The following is a 13453-nucleotide window of genomic DNA, read 5'->3' on the forward strand; positions in this document are numbered from 1 at the left end:
CAGGGCTCCCGAGGAGGGGGCCCAACTGTCATTCCTGCCCCCTCCCCTGGCCTCATGTAGTGAGACAGATGGGAGAAGGGCAGAGGGAGTTAGTGGGAGATGAATTTACTTCTGCCCTCCCATCATGCCTCTCATCTTGAGGTCCAGCTGGGGGCAGCTTTGGAAATCCCACATGGAGATGACAGGGTGAGGCCTGCAGGAGGCTGACTTGTCATACTGCTCCAGGCTGGATGCTTGCTCAGGTGCTGAGACCCTTGGCCCATCTGGTGGTAGGGATACATAGGTTGATGGAGTTTTGGAGAGAGTTTGTGGGGCTCTGTTTGAATGTGGAGGCTGTGCCTTGTTCGGCCATCTGAAGACAGGCAGCTCAGCCACGTGGGGAGAAACAGCTGGGGGATGGTGTGCCTGACAGGGTGGGATTCTCAGCTCAGCTCCCTTCAGCCCTTTGAGGGTGGGGAAGGAGATGCCAGCGGTTTCTGAGGCTCTGTACAGGAGGACAGAGTGGTGGGGGCACAGACCACTGGAGAAGCCAAAGGGGCCAGAGTTGTCCTTAGTGACAGATGAGCTGGGGTCACACTGACAGGGCCCTCGGAGCCACACACATTCTCAAAGGACCATTCCACAGCCAAGGCCACCAGCAGCACATGGGCCCAGAGTGGACCAGAGTGAGACCAGACAGCCAGTGAGCAGTGAGGATCTCTGTCCCCACCACCTGTACCCCACCACCAGCTTTCCCAGAGAGGATAGGCCCTGCAAAGGGAGGGGGAGCCATTCCAGAACCAGGCCTGCTCTCCCAGCCCAGCCCACGGGACCCCTGTGAGGACTGAAAGAGTAGAACTCTGCCCGGCCCACTCCAGATCCCACCTCCTCCCTGAATCTAGCTCATGAAGGGGAAAAGGAAGAACGTCAAGTCACATGTGAGATGGAGGCTTTAGAATAAAATACGATGAAAAAAGACTTAATAACAGAACTGACCAAACGTTAAGAAATCTACTCAAGATGCTATTAAGGGGTGAAAAGGTATGACTTGATGGTACATGGTTGAAGGCAGGATGGGGTGAAATATAACACTGTTTCCTATTTCTACTCCTCTAAATTCAGACTGAACAATAAACCTGTAACATAAGCCTTAGTTTTTATAGTCTGTGGTCCCTTTGAACTTGGTGAATTGAATCTAGTACATGTATAGAGCCTTGGGTCTCAAACTTCAGAACACATCGGAATCACCCAGAGGGCTTGTAAAACAGACTGTTGGCTCTGAACCCAGTTTCTGATCCAGTAGGTCTAGGGTGGGATCAAGAATCTGCATTTTTATCAAGGTCCCAGGTGATGTCAGTGTTGCTGGTCTGGGGACTGTAATTTGAGAATCACTGTACCTGGAATAGAGCATCACTGAAGTGTGTATTTAACACAGCTTTGAAAACAGGCCGCGGAATTTCCTAGGAGGCCAATAAAAATGATTTTATTTATCTCACTTTTCTGGGGGGAAACAATAGTGGAAAGTTGCATTGGTGTTCCTATATGTTAAAGAACGAACTGAAAATCCATCGCTCTACGGACAGCTGAGCCTGGAAGGCCATCCAGGATTTCCCCGTGCTCATGAGGCCAGCTCTGCCCACGTAGATTAGGTGCTACAGCACACCTTGGAGCAGGGGCCCAATGTGCCTGGTCAGGGTTATGTAAGCAGGAACAGAGAGGTCATTCTGCTCGCTCCTAAGGAAGCAGGAGTCATCCTTGCAACGCCCCCCCCCCGCCCCCGCCATCCTCACGCTTCATAGCCAGTCCTCTCTGGTCAGGCTGACATCTCCCCGTTAGAGGAAGTGCCCCTCCCATGTGGATCCTGCTCAGTCAGGTTGGGTAGATAGAGCTGATTCTTCCCAAGGGGTGGGCATGCTTCCCAAACCAGGCCAATCAGAGAGCCCATCCTCCTGGCCAGAGTTGTCTATTTAGAGGTGAGCACCCAGCCAAGCAGAGTCCTTTCTGGGATGGTTGCCAGAGGTCTGCAATAAGGTATTATAATCTCTCTGGAATTTTAAGCTCCAAGGAGTGATAGCACTCCCAAGTGCCATCTGGAGGGAAGGAGAGAGAGGAAAAGAGAAAGAAAGAGAGAGGATTGAGAGACACTGTGTTTTTATTATAGGCATAGACCCAGCTCTACCCGAAGCCTGTGTTTTAGACATCGCTGTTTCGTGAGTAAATTCCCCTTTGGCTTAAGTTAATTTGAGTTGGATTTCTGTTCCTGTGACCAAAAGTCCCAGCTAATGAAATCAGCCATTGGGTATTATGTACTTTTTCACAGCTCTAAATATGTTGACTTTCCTCCATCCCCACTGTACTACCTGTCTTGGTAACAGCCTCCCAGCCCTGTGAGGAGTCTCCTTTGATTGCTCTGGGGACACCCTCGTGCAAGAAATGAATCCCCAGTGATGACTTGCCCAGTCCGTTGGACTTGGAGCGGCCTGGCTTCAGTACACAATGGCTCTTTCTAGCACATTTCCTGGGGCAATTGCAGCCTTGTGACTTCGAATGTGAGGTCTGATGCAAAGAAAAAGCTACCATCTGCCTCCAGCACCCTTCTGGTGTTCAGCTCCTGGAGACTGTGGGCTGTGCCCCTTTGTTGCCCTGGGTCCAGTTTCACCTGCAAACCCTGACTATTGCAGGGAAAATCTCTTAGGGACCATTGTGTGTGAACCAGCAGCACGGGCTCTGTTACCAACACCAGGAACCTCCTTACAACTGTCACCCAATAAAGTTGTCAAAACATCCCAGCAGCCAGACCGTGACCTCCTAGTAACCTAGGTACAGCAGAACACGGATGGGTGGCCTGGGTGGTTCCAGACCATTAGCACGTCAATGCATTACCAAAACAGCTCCAACTTTACTTTACTTTACTGACCTTCAACTGAAGATTTCCTAGAAAGGGATTTAAATTACACACTGCCCAGCAAAACTTAATAAAAATTCCTCTCTAGACATTGTTATTCTTTTTCCAGAGTGACAAACGCTGCCAGTAGCCTCTTCTCCCCGACTCATGGCCTGTAATACTTCTCATTCTTATGCTAAGGTGGTTCTTCAGGTTGGACCCCCAGGACCAACATCAGTGTTGGCATCACCTGGGATTTCATTAGAAATGCAAAGTCCTGGGCCCTACCCTAGTCCTCCTGAATAGGAAGTTTGCAGTGGGGCCCAGAAATCTGTGTTTTAACAAACCTTCCTGCCAGCTCAAGTTTGAGAACCAATGTCAAAACCACTGACCTAAGTGATTCATTCAGCTCCCGCCTGTTTCCAAAGCTCGCCTAGCAACACAAAAGACCACCCAGCAACACAAAAGACCAGGAGTGTTGAGAGGGGACCACCTATTGCTCCTCAAGCAAGCTCCTTGGTGGTCTCAACTCTGGCCTCAGATCATGTTTACTGGCTTCAGTCCATAAAATAGGGGCAAGTCTTTCCTTATTGTCACACTGGCATCCTGACTGAGGACACACTGGTTCCTCTTGTCTCTGTTCCAGAGCCTCAAATACATCAGAGTATTTGGGTAGGGGCAAGATAGGGCTTACACTATCAGACAAAACAGAATGAAGTGCAATACGAATGATAAATGCTGGAGAGGATGTGGAGAAAAGGGAGCCCTCCTCTACTGCTGGTGGGAATGCAGTTTGGTGCAGTCATTATGGAAAATAGTACAGAGATTCCTCAAAAAACTAAAAATAGACTTACCATATGATCCAGCAATCCCCCTTCTGGGTATATATCTGCAGGGAACTCTAATTCAAAAAGATATATGCACCCCAGTGTTTATAGCAGCACTATATACAATAGCCAAGACATGGAAGCAACCTAAATGTCCATCGACCCATAACTGGATAAAGATGTTGTAGTATATTTATACAGTGGAATACTACTCAGCCATAAAAAGAATAAAATAATGCCATTTGCAGCAACATGGATGGACCTAGAGATTATCATTCTAAGTGAAGTAAGCCAGAAAGAGAAAGAAAAATACTATATGATATTACTTACATGTGGAATCTAAAAAAAAAAGAAGACAGAAAAAGAGGACACTAATGAACTCATCTACAAAACAGAAATGGATTCACAGACATAGTAAACAATTTTATGGTTACTGGGGGAAAGGGGGTGGGAAGGGATAAATTTGGGAGTTTGAGACTTGCAAAAGTTAACCACTATATATAAAAATAGATAAAAACAAATTTCTTCTGTATAGCACAGGGAACTATATTCAATATCTTGTATTAACCTATAATGAAAAAGAATATGAAAAGGAATATATGTGTGTGTATGTGTATATATATGCATGACTGCGACATTATGCTGACACCAGAAATCAATACATTGTAACTGACTATACTTCAATGAAAAGAAAAAAAAATGATAAAGTGGAATAAAAAAATCTCCAAAGAAAGAAGCAAACGCAGCAAGCCGAGTGGATTATAAAGCCACATTTATCCTTCAAAGTAAGTGGTAATCAGTCCCGAGGAGCTAGGAGACTTTCAAATAATGGCCAACATGTGTTGATATTGACAGTGACCCATAAATCTCAATTTCTTTGGAAGGAAATGTTTGGGCGGCATTTTAATTCCAAGCCATCAAATGAAAAGGACCAAGATTTACCTCTGCCGTGGGTATGAGTGGAGCATCACTGGAAATACAACCCGATGGACACTGAGTTAAGCATTAATTGATGGCCTCCAGCATGCTTCCTAACACTCCATTACCCAGATGGGGGGTGCGGCAGCTGAAGCACGGACCAGCTGAGCCTGGGGTGAGCTGCCATCCAGGAAGGATGAAGGGCCCTGGGTGGCCGCGGCGCGCCTCCCCCAGCATGACTAATCACCGCCACTCTGTCAGAGCGCTCTGCCCTCATGTGTGCGGTGGGGGTGCTCTGGAGCCTGCCAAGGCCTTTTCTCGAGGCTTCTGTTGCTTCTCTCCTCAGCAGTTTTCTTATCATGCGTGGCCAGTCCCAAGCCTGGTCCCTATCTTCCAGCAGAGACAGCAGGCCTTTCTCCAGCTCTCCAGGTTGTTGTGCCCGAGAGGGAGGCTAACTGGCTCCTTCTCTCCCTTCTGCCGTCTAAAGAAGGCATTACAGTTACCATTTATTTCCTACTTGTTGGACAGTGTGCTCAGTGTTTCTGCATACATCATCTCACTTGATCCTTACTCACTGTGTGACGTTGGGCCAGTCACTTGACCTCTGTAAGCCTAGTTTCCTCATCTTTAAAATGGGGACAGTAAGAGCACTCACCCCACAGGGATGAAGTGGAATATTCCAAGGGAGGCCCTGGCATGTGGGGAAGCTGGCCACTCAGCGCTGCCGGCCCTGAGCTGTGCTGTTAGTTGCTCTCCTCCGTGTTCCTGGGGCCGTTCCGCTGAGAGAGAGACTGCGTGTCATTGTCTCCGTGTCCCTAGCTCTCAGCACAGCATCTGGGACACAGTTGTGCTCAATAAACATGTGTGAAATTAGGAAAGAAAAGAGGAAGACTGGGTGAGCCCCAGAAACTGGGTGAGCTGAGAAGCTGGGGCTGGGGGTCCCCAAGCGGCGACATAACAAAGAGACTTTCACCCTGACCTGAGGGGAAGACTGGAAGAGAACTTAGAAACCAAACCTTTTGTCAGAGAGAAAAGGAATTAAAGAGTTCCCAGTTTGGCGTCCAGGGGAGGACAGTGATTTATCCAGAGTCACATGGCCATTTGGTGACAACGTTCAGGCCATAATCCACGGCTGAGGTTTCCTAGTGTGCGCAGTGTTCGATCGCCACATTAGGAAATACATTACCGGAAGCAGTCAGAAGACCCTAGGGACGGTGGCCCTGAGCCACCTGCTGGGTCCTAATTCCTGTCTCTGGTGGTGGTTTAGAGCCTTCTGCCTGCTGCCACCCCACCTCCTTCCCCAGGCCCCTGGGGTCTGCTTCCTGGGCTCTCCCTGCCCTTCCGTCTGAGCACTTGATGAGAAATGCGGCAAGACCAGGTGTGAGAGGTGCAGGGGGAAAACACAGGCCTCGGAGTCAGGGAGACCCCAACTCAGATCTCATGGCAGCCTTTTACTGGTTTGGACAAGACAGTTAGGCTCAATGAGCCGCAGTTTCTGCACAAGTAAAATGAGAACAACAGTACACACTGTGTAGGTTGTAAGTTGTAAGAACGAAGGCAGCTTAAGCCAAGTGCTTGGACATGGTAACTGGGCCTCTCCAGCTGGGTGTGAGGCAAAGAACCGCATCTTGTTCGCTTTTATATTTCTTCCTGTTGCCTGGTTTGCCAGCGCTGAGCACACTCCCTTATGTCTAGTACCAGGTGCCAATTACTAGTTCACTGAGTAAATGAGGAGCTATTTTGTGTTCTTCAGAATTCTGCTTCTCAAAGTGTGGTTGGGGAACCAGCTGCATTGGCACCACCTGAACACTTGTTAGAAGTATAGGATCTTGGAGGCCGTCCCAGATGCACTGAAACAGAACATTCCTTTTATTGAGCTCCTCAGGTGACTTGTATGCACATTAAAGTTTGAGAAGCTGTGCTTTAGAGGGTATCATCTGAAGCGGGGGGAGCACAGAACTCTTAAGAAAGTCATGAGCATCATGGGGAATTTATAGGCAAAACAACAACACGAACATGATATACATCTCCTCTTCCTACTCCCGCCGTTCTGGAAGTGGGTTCCTGGTTCCATGGAAACCTAAAGGACTTAGGATCACTTCTGTAAGGTCCACAGTGGGGACAGAGCCAGCTTCTCCGTGCCCCTGTGTGTGTGTGTTTTCCAGAGTAGACTGTGATCTGGACAGCACTTCTCCCAGGCAGATGGACAGTTGTATCACAGACATAGAGGACAGCCTCTCATCAAGGGTCCCAAGCGACTTCCGAGTCCCCGTGCTTTTACAGGGGGAGGTAGAGCCAGACCTGCATGGGCGCTCCTGCACTCTGGGATGTTTTCCCCTGATCTCCAGCAAGGATCTGGAATTGGCCAGATGTACTGACTTAAAACTCGTTTACTTTTAAAAAGCGTTATGTTAGTTAGTCCTTTGTTGAGGCGGTGTATACCCCATAGTCACTTGCCATGTGCCTACTCCATGCCAGGCCTGTGCAGGTCCTGGGGAGACAACGCTGACTACCTTGTCCCTGCTCTTGCGGTGCCCCTGGTCCAGTGAGGACAGATGTGTGGCCGGTAATTAAAGAACAAAGAGCCAAGTGCTGTGGATGAGAGGTCCACAAGGGGCCTGGGAGAGTGGGCTCAGGCATATACGAGAGAAAGAGAGAGGAGAGATACATACATTCATGATTCATATGGGGGCGGGGAGGGTGTAGCTCAGTGGTAGAGCACATGCTTAGCATGCACAAGGTCCTAGGTTCAATCCCCAGTACCTCCTCTAAAAATAAATAATAAAACCTAATTACCTCCCCCTGCCATAAAATAAAATAAAATAAAATAAAATAAAATAAAGTTAAATAAAATAACATATAGAGAGACAGAGAGAGAAGTCAAATAGTTCTTCAAAACACACACACATACAAGTATGCATGTATGTATAGAGATAAAATACTAAAATGTTAACAGTTACTGAATGTCTCTGGAGGGACTTTGGTAATTCATTGTGCTACCCTTTCAATTTTTTCTATACTGGGACACCTTGGTAATAAAAAGTGGGAGGAACCCTGGGAGTGTTACATGAATCAGGCGAGAATTACAATGGAGGACGACTTGGGGCATAGCAGGTGCTTACAAACGTTTGTTCCATAGCCAGCAGTGCATAGCTGCATTACGTAGTTCCACATACATGTACAATCCTATTTTTATCCTCAGAACAACCCTGTGGGCTCTCTAATCACCCCATTCACAACTGAAAAGCAGAGGCCTAGACACCACGGTGATCTGCCCAAGGCCACCTGTGGGTAAGTGACGTAGCAGGACTGAGACCATGTTTTTAGACTCCAAATCCAGTTCTCTTCTCACCCAGAGTCTCCCTTAGGAGTTCATGGTTCATCAGGAACTAACAAAGCCTGTGCCAGGAACCGAGAGCCCAGACACAAAGGGGGCCCCAGTGTTTATCTTCCCAGTCCTGCTCTGTCCTCGCCTCCTCTTGGGTCTGCAGGGCTGGAGGAGGGTGGCAGGCAACAGGGAGAAGATGGCAGCTGACCTTGGCTCAGCCTGGGTGGGTCTCGGCTGCGGCCTGGCTGACGGCAGCCTTCCTGTGTAGGGAAATGGCCTCTCCACGTCCGAGTGGAGAGCGCCGTGTGGGCTCACACGGAGCACCTCCCTGTGAAGACGGCGGTGCCTCAGGTGCTGCGCCAGAGGGTGAGTTTCATCACTTACCCGCAACCTGAGCCAGACAAGCAGCCCCTTCCTGGTCTCCTGCCAGTTATTGCTCCTGCTGCCAGAAAGTCTTAATCACGCTGCTGGAAAGGGCCGAGCCCCCCCACCCCTCCCAGCTGCCAGCTGGCTCCTGAGGCCTCAGCTGGGCCATGGCTTCCCCAGCCCCTACAGCAAAGGCCCCCTCTTTGGGCCTGGTGCAGAGGGTGCAGGCTTACTACTCACTTTGTAATCTCAGGTATATTTATAAGCCTCTTTTTCTAACTCTGAAGCTCCCCTGCCCAGGGGAGTTGCTAAAGCTAACAGAAAAGTGATGTAACTGTGGTGTGCCTAGGGACCCCACCCCAGTGCCTGGCCCAGGACCCAGGTCAGAGCAGGATCTTCAAAGGGTTTGCTGGAGTAACACCAGCTCAATTGTATTCTCCGCCTCCACCCCCAAATTCATATGTGAAGTCCTAATCCTCGTTATGTCAGAATGTGACTGTCTTGGGAGACAGCATCTTCAAAGAGGTAATTAAGTTAAAGTGAGGTCATTAGAGTGGTCCCTACCCCAACGTGACTGGTATCCCAACGAGAAGAGATTAGGACAAAGATACGCACAGAGGGAAGACCATGTGAAGATAAAGAGGAGGAGACAGACACCTGCAAGCCAAGGAGAGCTGCCTCAGAAGAAACCAACCCTGCCAACACCTTGATCTTGGACTTCTAACCTCCAGAATTGCAAGAGAGTACATTTCTCTTGTTTGAGCCACCTAGTCTGTGGTCTTGTGTCATGGCAGCCCCAGCAAATGAATACACTGATGATTGTTGAACGTGGTGGACCTGGACAGGGCTGGTGTGTGGCTGGCTGCGTGGGTCTGGCCCAGGCGCCATCCTCTGAGTGTGGACTTCCCTGCTTAGATTGGTCATCTGGACCTACCCCAGTGAGAGGGGACAAGCTGAGCCCCCCTCTCCCTCCAAGACTCTTCTCCAGTTCTTTCTGCTTTGACATCACCCATCCTGATCACGAATCTCAGGGATGGGAGCCTCTCTAGGTGGCATGAAGGTGGTGGCCAGGGCATGACAATACCGCACCAAAGGACCTAGTCATGGAACAGTTGCAAGACCTCTTAAAAGAAGATTCTCCGGTGCTGTTTTGCTGATATCACCAAGCCACAGAGAAGCTGGGGAGGGTCCAGCTCAGTTTGTGAAAACAATTCTATATTTAGAGGATTTTCTTGGGTGAAGAGAAATGTTTTAACCTTTTCGAAGCATCCTTGATTGCCTTAAATTGGCCCAGAATTTTCAGGCTTAACATCATGGGGCCTCTCCTTTCTTTCGGCTGCCGGATTTGTGCTCACACCTTGTTTCTGAGCTTGACTTTGGGGAACCAGGGGCTGCAATGGAGAGTGAGACACGAGGGGACCAGGACTTTGTCCAGGGATGGGTTTCCTCCTGGGCCACTGAGAGGTAGACATCACTCATAGTGGGTAAGGTGACTGCAAACTTCTAGTTAGAAGTGGCCGGGCCCAGAGAGGCTCAGAGTATGTCCCTGGCTCCCCTGGCACTGACATCCAAAGTGGGAAACCCCTGAAAGCCAGTGTACCCATGTGGGCTCTGAAGGGGCACCAGTGTGACCAGAAATGAGCACTAATGAAAATTCCAGGGCATTCGCTGCCTTCGCTGCCCCTTCCTCTCTCTGAGCCACAGTGTCCTCTGTCACGTGGGGATGGTGATATCTCATAGGAGGGTTGCATGGATTAAGTAAAATAAATAAGCAAAGCATCTGACACATTTTAAAGTTCTGAAAAATAAGAGTTGCTGTCATTTCACATGTCTTGGTTCTACTCAGTTAAAACAACCTAAGCATCAAATGTATATTTTTCATTGTTAGCACTTGATCAAAAACAGATGTGTGTCTGTTTAAACCAGCATTGGGAAAGGAAAGGTCTCATGGTCGTTTACTGCTTGGCTTGTTCTTACAGAATCTCGCCTTTGTCCTGCTGGTGTTTGGGAATCTTTGAATATCTCGAGGCAATTGAGTTGCACTAGGGTTAAGGCAGGGGGCAATGTCCCATGTTGAAAGCGGATAGAACTCTGCATATTTCTCTCTCCGGCTAGTGGTTAAATAGCTGACACCAGGCGAGGCAGCCATTGAAGTGTCAGGGCACCACGATGACCTCTCAGTGCGCCCTGCTGACGCTCAGGATGTCAGTTCTGGAAGGGACCCCACACTACTGGTGAGAAATCAGAGGCGCAGAAGGCAGCCACCCAAGGCTGTTACAGGGCTAGGGTGGAGGTGTTGAGAGGCCTCAAAGACATTACCCGGGTTTCTTGGCACGTGAGAAAATGAAAACAAACACAACAACAAAAACCACCCTTGCTAGCAGCCAGACCACAGTGTTCCCAGTTGAACAGAGACAATGCGCACAGAACAGAAACAATATGTTACAAGGACCCTGTGCGGCTCTGTTTGCAACAGGACAGAAAGGAGGCCACTTTGAATCTGAAAACGTGACTAAACAGTCCCTGCTTCCAACGAACAAGGAGTGACTGCCGCTGCCAGCCCTGCCTGCTGGAACAGTATTGATTAAATTAAGCAACAATGAGTTCACAGCAATTAATCATTAAATTATTTAGATACCGGGTCACTGAGTGGCCCCCTCCCCCTTTGACAGAATCCCATCCAGAATTACCCCTGCTGTGCAGCAGTGGCGGTACGGTGGTGAGGGTAGCTGCCCTGCAGAATCGCCTCTGGTTCCCCAACCCTTCCTTAGTCTTAGCCAGCACGAGCTCCAGTCTTCTCAGAAAACCCCTCTCAGCTCCTCAGGCAGGGATGCCCTCAGGGTGCTCTGGGGTGCACCCTCACCTTGCTGCAGTAAGCCAAATAATCCTAGCTTTCATCTGACTCCGGGTATGTTCCTAGTGGCTTTCGGTTGGTGAACTTTTACATCTGTAAAATGGGCATAAGGACACCTGCCCAATATTCTTTACAGGGATATTGCGAGAATCAAGTGATATCACGCAGGTGAGAATGAGGTTTTAAAGTTGAAATTGCTGTAGGTGTCTAAACTAGTATGATGTGGAATTTCCAAAGGGTTCTCTTTTCAGACTTGGAAGAAGATGCTTCTTAAATAGCAGATTCCAATTCAGGCCTCTATTATGTATTTCTGACTCAGTTTCATTGGTATAAATCCTACCATTTAGAGTTAGGAACAACACTCTAACAAGAAAACTTCAAATAGACTTGCCCACGGGCTGGGGCCCCCGTGAGAAGAAGATCTGTGGGTACCAGCCAGGTAAGGCTGCAGAGCTGGTGACTTCTGAGCCCCACCCCCGCCTTTTCCTGCCGATAACATTGTTTTCTGCCAGGGAGTGGCTGGGGTTTCAGCCAGGCTGGGAGAGAAAGCCACCCACCCAGAAGGAAAGGCAGCCAGCAGCCCAGCCCCTCCCTTTTCCAAACACCAACCTCAGTGGTGGCCCTTCTGCTTCCAGGGTGAGGGCCAAACTCAGTACCATGTCCTCTGAAGCCCTCACCCCTGGCCCTGGGCTATAGCAAACTTGCCAGGGGATTCCCAATTCCATTATCCATTTTCAAGCCTCCAAGACTGGTTCATGCTTTTCCTTCTGCCTGCTGCATCCATCCACCTCTCCTTCAAGAGTCCACTCATCCATCACTTTCTCTAGCTTTCTTTGCTAACCTTTCCTGCCTCAACGCCTTGTGATATTTTGTACCTAATTGTGCACTTATCACGCTATGTTGGAATTACACCTCTTCCAATCTCTAACCTACACACACACACACACACACACTCTCACGGCTGACTGTTGGGGCCCTGACACTTGGTTGGGAAGCTCGTTGATGAGTGGAAGCGTGCTTTTTCGCTTTTGCAACCTCAGAAATATGCTTTTGTACTAACCATGGGTCCTGGTACACAGAGGGTGGTTAATAGATGCTGTGATTTGCTATGGTTGACCTTATGTTTCAGTATAAAGCAGTATGTTGTTTTTGCTATTTTGTTTTCTCTTGGGACAAGGATGCTGGAACATTTGTCACTGGAAAGTTTTTCGCAGTCACAGAAAGGCCAGGCCTCGTTAACTGAGACTCCCAGGCTCTGCCCAGCTTTTGGTCATGCCCAGCTCATATGAAAAGAATTTCCTTGATCCTAGTTTCAGGCCTGCCAAGCTGTGCTTTACTGAATATGGTTGGTTCATTTTTTGTAATTAGTGTTTTTCTACCAATTACAAGTAAGTCTCAGCTTGGGAATTTTTTTTCCCCCAACATGATGATATTTTATTTTGGAGGAATAACTTGTGACTGTCTCGGGGTTTTATATTATTTGGGATATGGCTACTCCTGAGAGATCAATATTCAGGATCAATAGCCATTGAGATCCCTCTCCACTCCAGGGGACTGAGAAATGAAAGCCAGCTTTGTCCTGAAAGCTTGCATTGTTTCTGAGGGAAGAGCTTTAAGCTTGAAAGTCCGGAGACCTGGGTTCAAGTCAAGTCAATGTTTTACCATTAACTGTCTATTTTTTGCTTTTCTTGCGGTTCTCAAGCTGTCGTCCCCAGATCTGTAGCACAGCACTTGGGAACTTCAGAAATGCAGATTCCTGGACCCACTCTGGCCCACTGAGTTAGAAACTTGCAGATGGGGCCCAGAAATCTTATTTTAATAAGATTTATTTATTTAATCAATTTAATAGAATTTGTTTATTTTGTAAATAAAGGAGATTTAATAAAATCTTATTTTAATAAGTTTCTGATATGCCCTAAATCTCGAGAATGTGTGACTAGTCAAACCCCTTTGTTTTATGATTTTGATGTAAATTTTTCAAGTATTCAAATCATTAAGGTAAATATACTGTATACACACTACATTACATAACATTGAGACGAGACAAAAATTTAGATGTAAAATCAACTGAAGTCTGAACACGTGGGTACATTTTCTTCTAGCGCTTTTTCCTTCAACCACACATGTGCTCACAAGACACACACAGTTAGGCACGCTGCTTTTGCCCCACTTAGCCCTGGAATGAAAACACTGGTCAGTGCTGCCATTTTGACGTCGCCATAAGAACTGTTTGTAATGGTGCCACAACACACCGTCCAGTGCTGCGCCAGAATTTACTTCGCCAGGCCCCTGGAGGT

The 13453-nt window shown here is 48.2% G+C and overlaps 2 protein-coding genes across 2 annotated transcripts in view; one reads left to right on the forward strand and one right to left on the reverse strand.

Moving 5' to 3' along the window:
- Positions 1-13453, forward strand: part of LOC116277994 (uncharacterized) — a 246210-nt gene that overhangs the window by 118906 nt on the left and 113851 nt on the right. Inside the window, exon 5 of the mRNA XM_072962343.1 lies at positions 7811-7899. The gene's annotated coding sequence lies outside the window, so the exon portion shown is untranslated. The remainder of the gene's footprint in view (positions 1-7810; positions 7900-13453) is intronic.
- LIPC (lipase C, hepatic type) overlaps positions 1-13453 on the reverse strand; it is a 150072-nt gene that overhangs the window by 113405 nt on the left and 23214 nt on the right. The window lies entirely within an intron of this gene.

The sequence above is a fragment of the Vicugna pacos genome, chromosome 6 (assembly GCF_048564905.1).
Source record: "Vicugna pacos chromosome 6, VicPac4, whole genome shotgun sequence".
Lineage (NCBI taxonomy): Eukaryota > Metazoa > Chordata > Mammalia > Artiodactyla > Camelidae > Vicugna > Vicugna pacos.